Source organism: Podarcis gaigeae (assembly GCF_964106915.1).
Source record: "Podarcis gaigeae genome assembly, chromosome: 5".
In the NCBI taxonomy this organism is placed as follows: domain Eukaryota; kingdom Metazoa; phylum Chordata; class Lepidosauria; order Squamata; family Lacertidae; genus Podarcis; species Podarcis gaigeae.
The window spans coordinates 18,301,163-18,313,981 of NC_139681.1; the positions used below are offsets into that span (position 1 = coordinate 18,301,163).

General features: G+C 40.4%; 1 protein-coding gene across 1 annotated transcript in view; it reads left to right on the forward strand.

The window, feature by feature from the left end:
• The window catches only part of LRMDA (leucine rich melanocyte differentiation associated), a 741,312-nt gene that overhangs the window by 653,847 nt on the left and 74,646 nt on the right, over positions 1-12,819 (forward strand).

Here is a 12,819-nt window from a genome sequence, read left to right on the forward strand (position 1 = left end):
GTGTGAATTTCTGCTAATAAGCACATTTTGTATGCCATTTTACCGAATATGCACAATTTTGCAAAGCATTCTTACCTAATACAGTCGTACCTTGGAAGTTGAATGGAATCCGTTCCAGAAGTCTGTTTGACTTCCAAAGTGTTTGACTTCCAAATTGCAGCTTCTGAATCAGAAGCTGTAGAAGCCGTGCTGGATGTTCGGCTTCCAAAAAAAATTAGAAAACCGGAAGAGTCACTTTTGGGTTTCAGTTGTTCAGGAGCCAAAACGTCTGAGTTCCAGGGCAATTAACAACCAAGGTACAGCTGTATAATGGATTTCTGTACATTATTTTCACTAACAGCTGCATTTCTATGCACATCCCCCTGGTATAAGCATTTTTGTACAAGTTATTTGACTGGATAGCTGCATTACAATATTCAGAGAAGTGCCATTTTTGAAGAATGACACTCCTTCAGTTAGTGTATTGTTTCACTAAATGTGAACTGAATCAAATTTATCCCTATCCCCTATTTCCAAGTGTGTCTGAGTATATACATTATGTTTCTACATGCCATCACTACCTCATTGAGATCATCATGTAAAAAAAAAGTCACCATCTAAACCAGTCCCCTACTTCCAGATGTGTTGATTGACTGGTCTGAGTTACACATGCATGTTCCTTACTTGACAACTGGAATACAAAATGCTAACTTTATGTCAATGAACCGACCATCACAGATCTAAAGATAAAGCCAGAACTTTCATATCTGTCTGTGTTGCATATGTTATTCCACGGGGTTGCTTCACATATTCGACTGCCCAGCTATCAAAACTACATTAATCAAATACAGAGGAATTAACTGATGTGCCTCTACATGAACCAGTCTTTGCTGAGGGGGAGCCAAGAGTGTGAACTATTGAATTGCACTGTATGTGAAGTAATAAGAATTTGTGGTAAGTAGAACCTTGCATGACAAGTACTTCAAACAAAACCTGGGATTTATTATGGATTAACACATACCAGGTTTGTCCCTGGTTGCCTTCCAGCTACTTAGGGCACAGAGTTGTACCAGAAGCCTCCTTGCTTGTTGCACTTGTTGCTGCTAAGCATTATTTTCTTTTATCTGGGATCCCAGTAAGAACAATATAGCAGTATCTTGTTACCACACCCTTTGCCTCCATCCATGGGCCCAGTTGGCCATGGTCTCAGCACTCCAGTCCAAGGTGCATTCCACTCTCTTTCCTGCTTTTGGGGCTTCCCATCTCATTTCTCTCTGGGCTTCCTCCTTCCCACAGTTCGTTTTGTCTCTTCCATTTTGTACCCATTGAGTGGTTTTTGCTTTTAACCCTTGCTTATCTGCATTTCCTTTGTGCTGGGCCCCTCTTAGATGCCTTCTGTTGCATTCTGGACCATCTTCAGATCCCTTCTCTGACTGGCTTCTGTACCTCATGGTGCACCAGAGTGAAGACAGGTCTTCCTGCAGTATTTAATCTGTGATTATTCATCCTCCTATTCAAATTATTTGATGTGTGTACATGAGCAAAGTGAACCAGCCCACTAAAATATTTCCATGCACAAGTGAATTCAGAGAAAAGAAACAGGTTTTAGCATTGCAGAATTTTGAGAGAAAGGTATGTTGATAAACAAAAATTATCCACTTATTGAGTGGAGAATAGTTTGCTTTTATTTGTGGGCTAAAGAAGGGGATATAATCAAATTGTTTTCTTAGCAGTCATTTTCTAAGAAGTTCACATTATAATTCATCAAGAGTTGATTCAATATGTGTAATTGAAAGTTGTACGGTAATTTAAAACACTTTCCTTGCTCTTTTGTGAAGAGTCCAGGCTATATAGATCATTTTAGCATGTAATCTATACATATTTGGTATTTTATGATTTTATCGGTAGATTTATGTGTCGGTAAAATGATGGCTATTATGAGTCTACAACTGTATTTAATTCCTGACTTTCTAATATGCTTTCACAAATCAATGAACCTAGCTGTCTCTGCACCTGATTCCCAAGCTATTTAGATTCCTGTACTTTGCCCTACATGGCTTTAGTTGTACTTAAAAACAGACATTCATGTGCCAGAATGAGACTGGAGAACTGCATTGCAATTCACACCCCATTAAAAGCAATGCAGGGTGGGTGCACAACATTGACACTTGGATGCGCATCTGGGTGCTCATCAGATTTACTGCTGTAACCCAGTGGTGGCAGCTGGTCACCATTTTTATTTCCCATTTGTCTCCTGGAAACAATGCTAGATTGACATAGAAATATACAGAAGAATTGTGGGAAATAAAAACAGCAGTCCTCCAACCTTCAAATAAGGTGATGAAAGTGGTCATTTAGGGTTGACCCTTTCAGATCTATCTTGTTTCTAGTACACATGGGGGTAATTAATAACAAAGCCCATATAATTTGCCATTTCACAAAACACAATTTTGTTTTTCTTGTGTTGTTTTGGCTAAAATAACACACTCTGGGCAATCAGTACACCAGGTGGAAAAGAGCCTTCAGCAATGTGTTTCTAGTGCAAATGGTCGTGACTAAGATTTGTGGGAGTAGAAGTGCACAAGAATATAACTATTTTCATCTGTGAAATGGTGTAGGGTATGCCATAGCGCAAACTGTTTTTTGGCAGTCTTGGTGAGATGTAATCAAATCAATTTACTGAAGCAGCCAACAGTTCCCACAAGGATTGTCCCACATTTACAGCAGGAGTCCCATGAGTTTGCCCCATATCCCATTAGGAAGAAGCACATTAGGGGAACAAGGGGCAGTAGGACCCTCGGCATCTGTTGCATTTGTGGAATCCTACCCACCTGCTCTGTAGTAGTATGAGATTAACCAGTCACACTTTATGAGGGCTGAAAAGGAATTTGGATGTCCCTTGACTGGCCCATTGGGGCACATTTCCCCCCTCCTCTATTCTGATGAGGGGTACTGTCAGTTTGTCTAGTTGGATTTTGTTTGTGGGGCTTTTTTGTATTTTTTTGAACAGTAAGATAAAGGTAAAGGGACCCCTGACCATTAGGTCCAGTCGTGGCCAACTTTGGGGTTGCAGCGCTCATCTCGCTTTATTGGCCGAGGGAGCTGGCGTACAGTCATGTGGCCAGCATGACTATGCCACTTCTGGTTAACCAGAGCAGCGCACAGAAATGCCGTTTACCTTCCCGCCGGAGCGATACCTATTTATCAACTTGCACTTTGATGTGCTTTTGAACTGCTAGGTTGGCAGGAGCTGGGACCGAACAACGGGAGCTCACCCCGTCGTGGGGATTCGAACCGCCGACCTTCTGATCGGCAAGTCCTAGGCTCTGTGGTTTAACCCACAGCGCCACAGTAGACTCCTACAATTACACTTGATACAACGTGCTGTTAGGACTCCCTTTTGTTTCAGAAGTGGATTGCAATACAGTGGTACCTGGGTTCTCAAACTTAATCCATTCCGGGAATCCATTCGACTCATGAAAGCGTTCGAAAACCAAGGCACAGCTTCCAATGGCCTGCAGGAGCTTCCTGCATCAAGTGGAAGCCTGTGTCAGATGTTTGGCTTCCGAAAAATGTTCGCAAACCAGAACACTTACTTTTGGATTTGCAGCATTCAGGAGTTCGGCAACTTAGCCATTCAGGAACCAAGTTGCCACTGTATAGCAAGTGGTGGAGAGGTGGGAATAGTTACATGGTTCTTGAGATCCTGGTTGTGGTTCTTTGGATTCCGTACTAGGATGCATTGCAAGGTTGCTGATGCAAGCAGTGCTGCTCTCTTCAGTCTTGTAAACCACTACTATTTGTCTGCAATATCTTACCTTTGGGGAAGGGGAAAGTAACAGTGGCAGAGAGGGGTGTTCCCAGGCATCCAAAGGAACTCCCCTGGAACTGACCACTTTATACATTACATTTGCAGCTGTGCTACACCTGAAAATGTATAGTATGATTGCAAAATGTATAGATGCAGATACACTCATTAAGGCTTTTTACAAACTCCTGTTGAATGCACACTCAATTTCAAACACAAGCTTGTCTTTGGGTAATGTGTGAAATGGCCCTGAATATAAATTCAGTCACTAATAGAATACTAGATGTGCGTTCAGAATATTGGGGGTTGGGAATGCAATCAATTTGTGTGTCCCCCCACCAAATATCCTGCATGTGGTTATATGAATCAAACTGTAAATATACAGTTATGCTGAAATATACTGATATGAATCTATGTGTCAGAATAATGCAGTGAATGAACTTTAAAAATACACCTTCCCTCCAGAGATGAATTATAATGGCTAACCCTTTTTTCCCTTTAATTACAATCAGCTTTTTTCTAAATCTATTACACCCCCACAGGTCAAAATGATTTATTTCTCTATTTTTGGACATGTGAGTTCTATTCTACTGTTGCCAGTGAGTGTTCAGCTGTGCCAAAAACTGAGCAGGTTTGTGGTTCCTTTGTAACATCAAAACGAAGACATTTATCATAGAGATTTATCATGGGACAGCCAGCCAGATGGTTTGGGTATTTTAAAAGTGGGTTCTTTGGGTCTTGATCAGATCATGCGATCTTTTAGTTTACAACAACTCCATCAGCTGCACAGTAAAATTTCCAGGGTCTTTTTGTTTTTGTTTTTTTTTAGTAAAATAGAAAAATATTAATATAATGGCTGCTGTAGCATAGACTGTCATTTTCAGAAAGAAAACCTAGCCATAACCAATTCTACTGATTGTGTTCTCATAATAACATGACCTCCTGTTGCTTTGCAAAGAGGCAATGTTAATTTCAGACGTACTGCTGAAAAGTATGCATAATAAATGACCCTCAAAGGGCCCATTGCAAAATCCGAAAATATATTTTCTCCCCTCAAATCAAAGGCTTTTATTCTGCCAGGCCTGCTCAAATTCAGCTGGAAGGAATACTTTCCAAATGCACACAGCACGCTTTGGATTTCTTTGGAAGAGCTTGCTCAGACTTTCAGTATGTTGAACTCATGCCACAGTGTGCTGATCAGTGTAAGTTACTACTTTAAGTTCAAGTGCATTGTTAAACAAGAATTTCCTTTAAGTTCTGCTGCACACAGTTCCAAGGTGTGAAGAATTCAGGAGATATAAATCCCTTTAAAGTAGGACCAGAAACTGGCAGCCATTGGGAAGAATCCAGCCAGAGGAAGTTCTCCAGCTTGCCCAAACAGGGGGAGGTAATGAGAAGTGTGGCATCCTTGGCACTTCCACAACCACCACTGTGTTAAGTTATGGAGTGACAGCAGCCACATAAACATTCTGGGCTAAAACCTGCCAAGCAAGGCAAGCAGGGTAGGAGAAAGTAGGGGAAGATCAAGTGTATGATGCATTGGCAAAACCACCTATGTACTCTGTTGCTTCTCGCTTAGCAGATAATATTAGCAATCTCTTTTTTTGTGGTTACAGAGCAGCTCTGTAAACACCATGGTTAGATGCCCATGTTCTTTCTGCAGTCTGCGTGCCTCCAGAAAACCTTAATAAAGTTCTGGCAGATGTGACGTTTTTCAGGTAGCCCCTTTCCCACTATTTCTTGATCCTTATGAAGATGCATGTTGACCTCTTCCCTGTCCCATATGTTACGCCATTATTGTATGCTTTTAATGCAGTGACACATGGAGACTAGGCCTCTACAAAGGACAGGTTGATTCCAGACTGGCCTGCAAAGGGACCTTCATCCGTCAATAATACGGAGGACTTTTTTTTTCAGCCGGAACTCACTGGAACTCTGTCCTGGCACTTTTGCCATTATAAGAGAACAAGGGAGGTGTACATGGTGAGTTCCAGTACCTCTTTTTCTAGAAAAATAGCACTGAATGTGGGGCAGGAAAGCCTGTGGAGTAGAAAATCAGGGCCTTTCGGCTGACAACTACTTGCAATGCTGCAATTTTTCTTGAGTGAGCAATAGCAAAATTACTTAGTACTTAGCATGAAGAAGTACTTCAGAATAAATGTTCTAATTGTTTCTTATGGATTATCTCAGAAATTGCAGAAAAAGCAGGATTTTTTATGATAGCACTGTAGGGTTGATCAGTATTATCATTCCTCTATTGATGAAGATAAAGTTTCTCTATTGATGAAGATAAAGTTTATACAAGACTAGCCTGCATGCTTTAAAAATGTATATTAGTATTAGCTTGACTAGGTGAAGGACGTAGTACAAGTTAAAACACAGGTTTTTTTAAAATGTAGATAACTTTCCCAGATATGCCACTACATAGATAGACCTGCATAAATTCACAGATACAGAATGTTCCACAGAGTTAATCACTTGGCAGCTTAATCAGATAATTATATGTAAATTTGTTTATGTATTAATGGGGAGAATAAGTACACTACTCCCTTTGTTCCCTAAGGTGCCTTTCTTCTTACATCTCCTTTGCTGCTGGATTGTGCAAAATAAAAGGGGAAATGAAGAAATAAGGTGGATGAGATGGGAAACTAATGATTCAAGAAATCACACAGCATCGGATAATTCTATTTTGAAATCACAGCAGTGACTCCCAGAGGCATAAGCTTCCCAAATTACTAGTGAAAACCTCCTTTGACGTATCTAGTACTAGCAAAAGCCCAGAGGCAACCTCCTCGCTCCCCAGTAGTGCCTAATGTTTCCTGAAAAGACAATACTTAGAAAATATTATCTACCTATGCAGTGTTATTTTCCAATTTCTCAAGTCTTTATGGAAGGAAACATCCTTTGTTCATCCTTTGTTCATCCTTTGCAAAGAATGATGTTCCTTCAGTACTCAGAGTAGTCCTGGTGTTTGCTAGTCAGAGGGGTGTGCAAATCCAAGAATGTCCTCATTGCTGCCAGACTTTTGGGACAATCTTCACTGTTTGAATATGAATCTGTGTTTCATACCAGCCAGTCACTGTACAATAAGGGCCGGCCTGCAGCCAGCATGACCTGAGATCAACATAATTTTCAGCTGACTTCAGTTCACTAAAAGCCAGCGTGTTATGAATTCATATTCTAAAATCACTATGTCTGAGAATTGTTGCAAGTTTGCCCCAGGTAAACAGATACACATTTTATTATTTCTGGATCCAAAGGCTATGTAAGTTGGGAAAGTGATTTGTGTAATTTCTTTACTAATATTTACCCATTTTCATTCTTGGAGATGAGCCTTACTATACATTAGACAGGCTTTCGTCTGTAAGACCTGATGTCTCGGTGCCTGTTAGTATGTCCTGTGACCAGGGAGAAATCGGGGGCGGGGTGAGGATAAATTGGCCAGCCCAAGAAGTACAAACCCTAGATGAAACAAACTATCCCCTAACATTCAGACATACTATGAACTGTCACAGCCACCCCCATTTCCCCCAGAAGGTTTTAAGGTATCCCGCAAATAGAATAATTCCTCATAATTTAGAAATGATAATCTACCAGTTCCAAAGATTAAAGTTCTTATTCCAAGATTTAAATCAAGATGTATCCCTCACCCGTCTGATTCCACTGGCAGTTTTACGATGCACATGCTTCAATTCCTTCCACAGATCCAACCGTGGACTTGAAAGTTACCTTACATTTATTTAGCAACAACAACAACAAAAATGGTCAAAGCAAGAATCTATTGTGAATCTAAGAAAACGTTGATAATTTCAAACTGATATCTAAAAAGAGTGTTGAAAATTCCTCTTTGCCCTGAGGTTTTTTCCACAATAGTGATTTCAACATATTGTCACTTTTGGAACTTGCAAGATAAAAATTGGATTGGCTACAGTAAAGAATATAGAACCAATGACTGTAACAAAACCTGGTGAATTTGAAATAGATGACTTCTAACTGGTTTCTTTAATCTCAAGGCTCTAATTGTTGAGGCAGATTTAAGGAGTGTTTTGCTTATGATTTTTTTTTAAAAGGTTAATAATTTGTTTTAAGGGGTAAAAACTCAGAATATCTTGATAACCCTCACACCTAATAATTAATCACCAACCTAAAGAGGTGACAGAACGTGAGTTGCTATTGCACATATTTATGAGAAGACTTAGTGAACTAGAAATTGCACACTCAGAGGTGAAGGTAAACCAAGACTCTGAGGGGTGGCACAAAACTCTGAAGAGGTAAGTGGCAGGACAGGGCTCAGTGGAGTGATAAACCATGGAAAAGTAGCCAGTAGCCAAGTGAAGTGTGCCTGTTCATTTTGCCACAGTCCCACAGAATAACATTAAAAAACAGATTAAGGTTATACATTTTACTGGACCAGAACTTTCCTTAACTCCCCAACACACACTCATCATGAGTTTCCAAAATGTCATCAAATACTTAAGTTTAGTTTCTTCTCTATGTTTAAACTGGCTTCAAAACAATCATTGGATGCGTTAGAAACATTCTCACCTTTTTATAGCCGATGCCAAACCCTTTAGCAACTTGAAGCAGAGTTTGATTTATATTGTGAGTGGAAATGGTTTGCAAAAATAGTAGAATCTGTTACTCTTTCCAGGGCAAAGTATGAATCTGGTATAGGAAAGGCAAAGTGCACAACCATATATTTAAGTAGGGTGGAGGGGGGAAATATCATGGCAATTTAAGAAGATAACTCACTTTAAGAATGTGATCAGTTGATGAGTTGTGACAGGCAATGTCACTTCAAGAACATTCAAATGAGTGAGCTCTAGAGGTCAGAACCAGCAGCTGATTCCAAGATCCTGTTACATAGCCTAGTAATGGACTGATGTTAACCAGAAGAAAAAAAAGATCTGCAATTATGTGGCTAACCTTAGTATTTAAGTGAAGGGGGGGGGAGGCTTTGAAAAACTTGTAATATAAGAAGGTGATCAAAACAGCCAAAAAGCTTTAGGTTTTTCTTTTATCTCCTGTATATACCCCCCCTCCCAAATCTGTTTAATGATGGAACTCAATAAATTACAAGGCAAAAATAATAAAATGAAGCTGGGTAGAGTTAGTTTATATTCACATATGTTATTTATTTAAAATTTGGATGGTTTTGGAGAACTGCTGACTCTGTGGGTTAAGAAATATTGGTGTCGTTTTAGGAGGGTGGGGAGTCCTTAATGCTTTGCATTCACTTGCATTAATTTGACATGCTGAAAGGGAGCCTGCTTTGACTTAACGGTTTGAAATAGACTAACCATCAGTTCTATCAGAAGAGAAAGTATTTTAGATTTGAGTTATACTTTCTTATTTTAATTGTCTACAGAGCCATGTACATTGATGGCACTGTTTAAATAAATGTTAATAATAACAGAAAAGGTCTGGGAATGCTACTCCATAGCGTACTTCATAATGCGCTATAAGTTACCAACTGTGTGTACCTTTTATGTGTATTCTGTTCAGTGCTTAAATTAATGGAAGGGTGGCTTGCAAACCCTTTTCCTTTGGGGAGCACTGTCTACATTGATTCATGTGCTGAGGACCCACACACGTCAGCCATAGAACCCATGTCATAAAGGCTTCTTTCTCTGGCATATACTAGGACACACTCATGGAGTGCATTTGGGCTTGTTGGCCTTCACTGTCTTCTTGCTTAAATGGACACTGTGGCATCAGATCTGCTTTCCATCCTCTTGCAGGATGCCCCTTGCAAGGGAGAAATCAGTACTGGTGAACACAGAGTCTTTCAGAGATATTTGTCCCCCTTTCTCATTTTATTAAGGAATTCCTGATTTCATATAATGAACCCCAAAGTAGTCCAGATAAGAACACAGTTTTGAAAAAGACTATCATTGGGCCATCTGTAATGCAGGTACTTAATTATATCTCTTGAACATTGTTAATATTTGAGGTTTTCTGGTTTTAATTATTCGATAGGCGCCTTCCCCAACCTGATGCCCTCCATATGTTGAGCTATAACCCAACCATCTGTATTATTATATTTATTACTATTGATTAAATTTTTATACCACCCTTCCTCTGAGAATCACAGGATGGTTTACAATATAAAAACACAAAAAATATATAAATTTTCAGCTGCCTCATCCATATTTGTACCTCATTATGGACCATTTAAGCATTTTCATCCTGCTCTACAACTAAATAATGCCACCTTATGAATGCTATTAAGTGACTGTCTCTGTGCCTCAGGTTTATGATCAGACTTTTTGCTGCTTTTTTGAGTTGTGAACTTAATCCAGTTATATGTTTGTTTCTTTTCTGAATCATTTCCCAGGAAACAAACACTGCTGCTTTTCTGTTGTAAGCTACATGTGGAATTCCAGTTGAATTCTCACACAACCAGAGACATAGCCATCTTAAGTACAAACATATCCACATTTGTTGATGTGACATACCCGAGTGGGTAGGGAAGGGACAATTCTGAGCATGTTGTTTTAAAATATTTTTTCCCTGAACAGTTTTGTTTCATTTCAGTCCTCTTACTATGTTAATAGCCTTTTAAAAATCAGCTGTAAGCTGCAGAAACAACAGCACAATGAGGCTTTGGGAAGGCTCTGATCTGATTTGTTAAAGGGGGGTGTTATTAAAATGACTGGTGCTGGAGGAGACTCTTGAGAGTCCCATGGACTGCAAGAAGATCAAACCTATCCATTCTTAAGGAAATCAGCCCTGAGTGCTCACTGGAAGGACAGATCCTGAAGCTGAGGCTCCAATACTTTGGCCACCTCATAAGAAGAGAAGACTCCCTGGAAAAGACCCTGATGTTGGGAAAGATGGAGGGCACAAGGAGAAGGGGATGACAGAGGATGAGATGGTTGGATAGTGTTCTCGAAGCTATCAGCATGAGTTTGACCAAGCTGAGGGAGGCAGTGGAAGACAGAAGTGCCTGGTGTGCTCTGGTCCATGGGGTCACGAAGAGTTGGACACGACTAAACGACTAAACAACAACAACATTAAGATGGCGCTTTCACTCTCCAGAATCATCCCAGTACAACGTTATTTAGCCCCCCAAGCTCATGCTCTCTCCTATTCTTCACCCATTTTCAAGGTGGGGATGCAAAATACAACTGAATGTGAACACCTGTGTTGAATAATGAGGCACCAATGCAAATCCTGGACAACCTTCTGAATTTCAAGGATGAAAGCCAATTTGACACCCGATTCAAGGAGGCCAGAAAAAATATAAAACACAATTCCATGTGCCCTCTTCCTTGAAGATGAAGACATTGAAATTAGATTTTTGCTCATTCACACAGTCAGGATACCATTCTGTGTTTCATGTTTGAACTCCCCACGGACCCATACAGTCTATTTTCAAGGGAGCTGGGACAAATGTAAAATGCTCCTCAGTGCAATGTATGACTTGAAGAATAAGAGACTACAGCCATATTTGATATACTTGACTGTGTCGTTTTAAGACCTAATTTTCATTGGCAGTTGGGATACTTGCTTGGCCACCCACCACACCTGTACACACACATCTGTTTTACTGGGGGCAAAGATGAAAGATGCAAACAAGATTATAAAGTGAAACAAGGCCTTTCAGACCCTGCATTTTACTAGTGCTCATTTGATTTATTGACAGTAGTCATCTGTTCCACTGGGAAGCTGAATGCTTTCATTATTAAACTATATTTAGAGCAGGATACTTTGGAGACTGAAGTGGTCAGTGATGCTTGGCCTTAGCATGATGACAGATGATTTACCAGTGGATGAAAAACATGTTTCATCAGCTGGGTTCATCATTGCTTTTATAACGTACTGCTAGCCTAGCAGATTTTTCCAGGGAACATAAAGCAAAATAAAGCTCTAGAGCAGAAATTAGGTGCCTGTGGCCCTCCAGATGGGTTGGGCTACAACCCCTGTCATCAATCTTGATAGGCCATGCTGTCTGGGGCTGATGGGAGCCTAACATTTGAAGAGCCACAGATTCCCCTTCCTACTCTTGGGACATCTTTGAGATGTCCAGAGGTCAGCAATGTAAGAACAGGCCTTTCCAGCGGGAGCTCCCCTCTTGTGGAATGCTTACCCCAGGGAGGCTCACTTGGCACCTTCATTACATATATTTAGGCACCAAGAAAAACCTTCCTCTTCTCCCAGGCCTTTGGCTAATCAATCTCTGGCCTTTTAAATTGTGTATAGTGGGGATGGGGATATTGCTTTTGTTTGTTATTACAGTATGTATTTTGTGTTTTTATAATAATAATAATAATAATAATAATAATAATAATAATAATAATATCTTTATTGTCATTGCCCCCTCTCAGGGACAATGAAATTACTTGGCTACTCCATCCACCCAGATAGGGCACTCCACTTAAAATCAGAACAACTATAAAAACACTAATTAAAACAATATAATATAATACAGCAAGGAAGATTAGATGACTTCAAAGTCCAGGTTTCCCATTCAGGGCCGAGATCGCTCTGGAGAAGAAGCTGTTCTTGAGACGGCTCGTTCTTGTCATCATCGTCCTGTATCTCCGTCCCGACGGCAGGAGCTCGAAGAGACAGTGACCAGGATGCGATGGATCTTTTACTATGTCCAGTGCCTTCCTATGGCACCTTGTGGCATAAATCTGCTCTAAGGTGGAGAGTGGGCAGCCAACAATGCTCTCTGCTGCCTTAACAACTCTGCACAACCCCATCCTGTCCTGGGTAGTACAGCTTCCGTACCACACACATAAGCCATAAGTGAGCACGCTCTCAATGGCACAGTGATAGAAGGCAAGCAGCAGTTTCTGCGGAAGATGGTTTTTCCTTAGGATTCTTAAAAAGTACAGTCTCTGCTGCGCCTTCTTCACAAGCCCCCTTGTGTTGACACTCCAGGACAGATCCTCTTGTAATTCAATACCCAAAAATCTGAACGTTGTTACCCTCTCCACACAGACCCCATCAATCAGAAGTGGCTGGACATTGCTCTTCTGTCTCCTGAAGTCCACCACAAGCTCCTTTGTCTTCCTTGTATA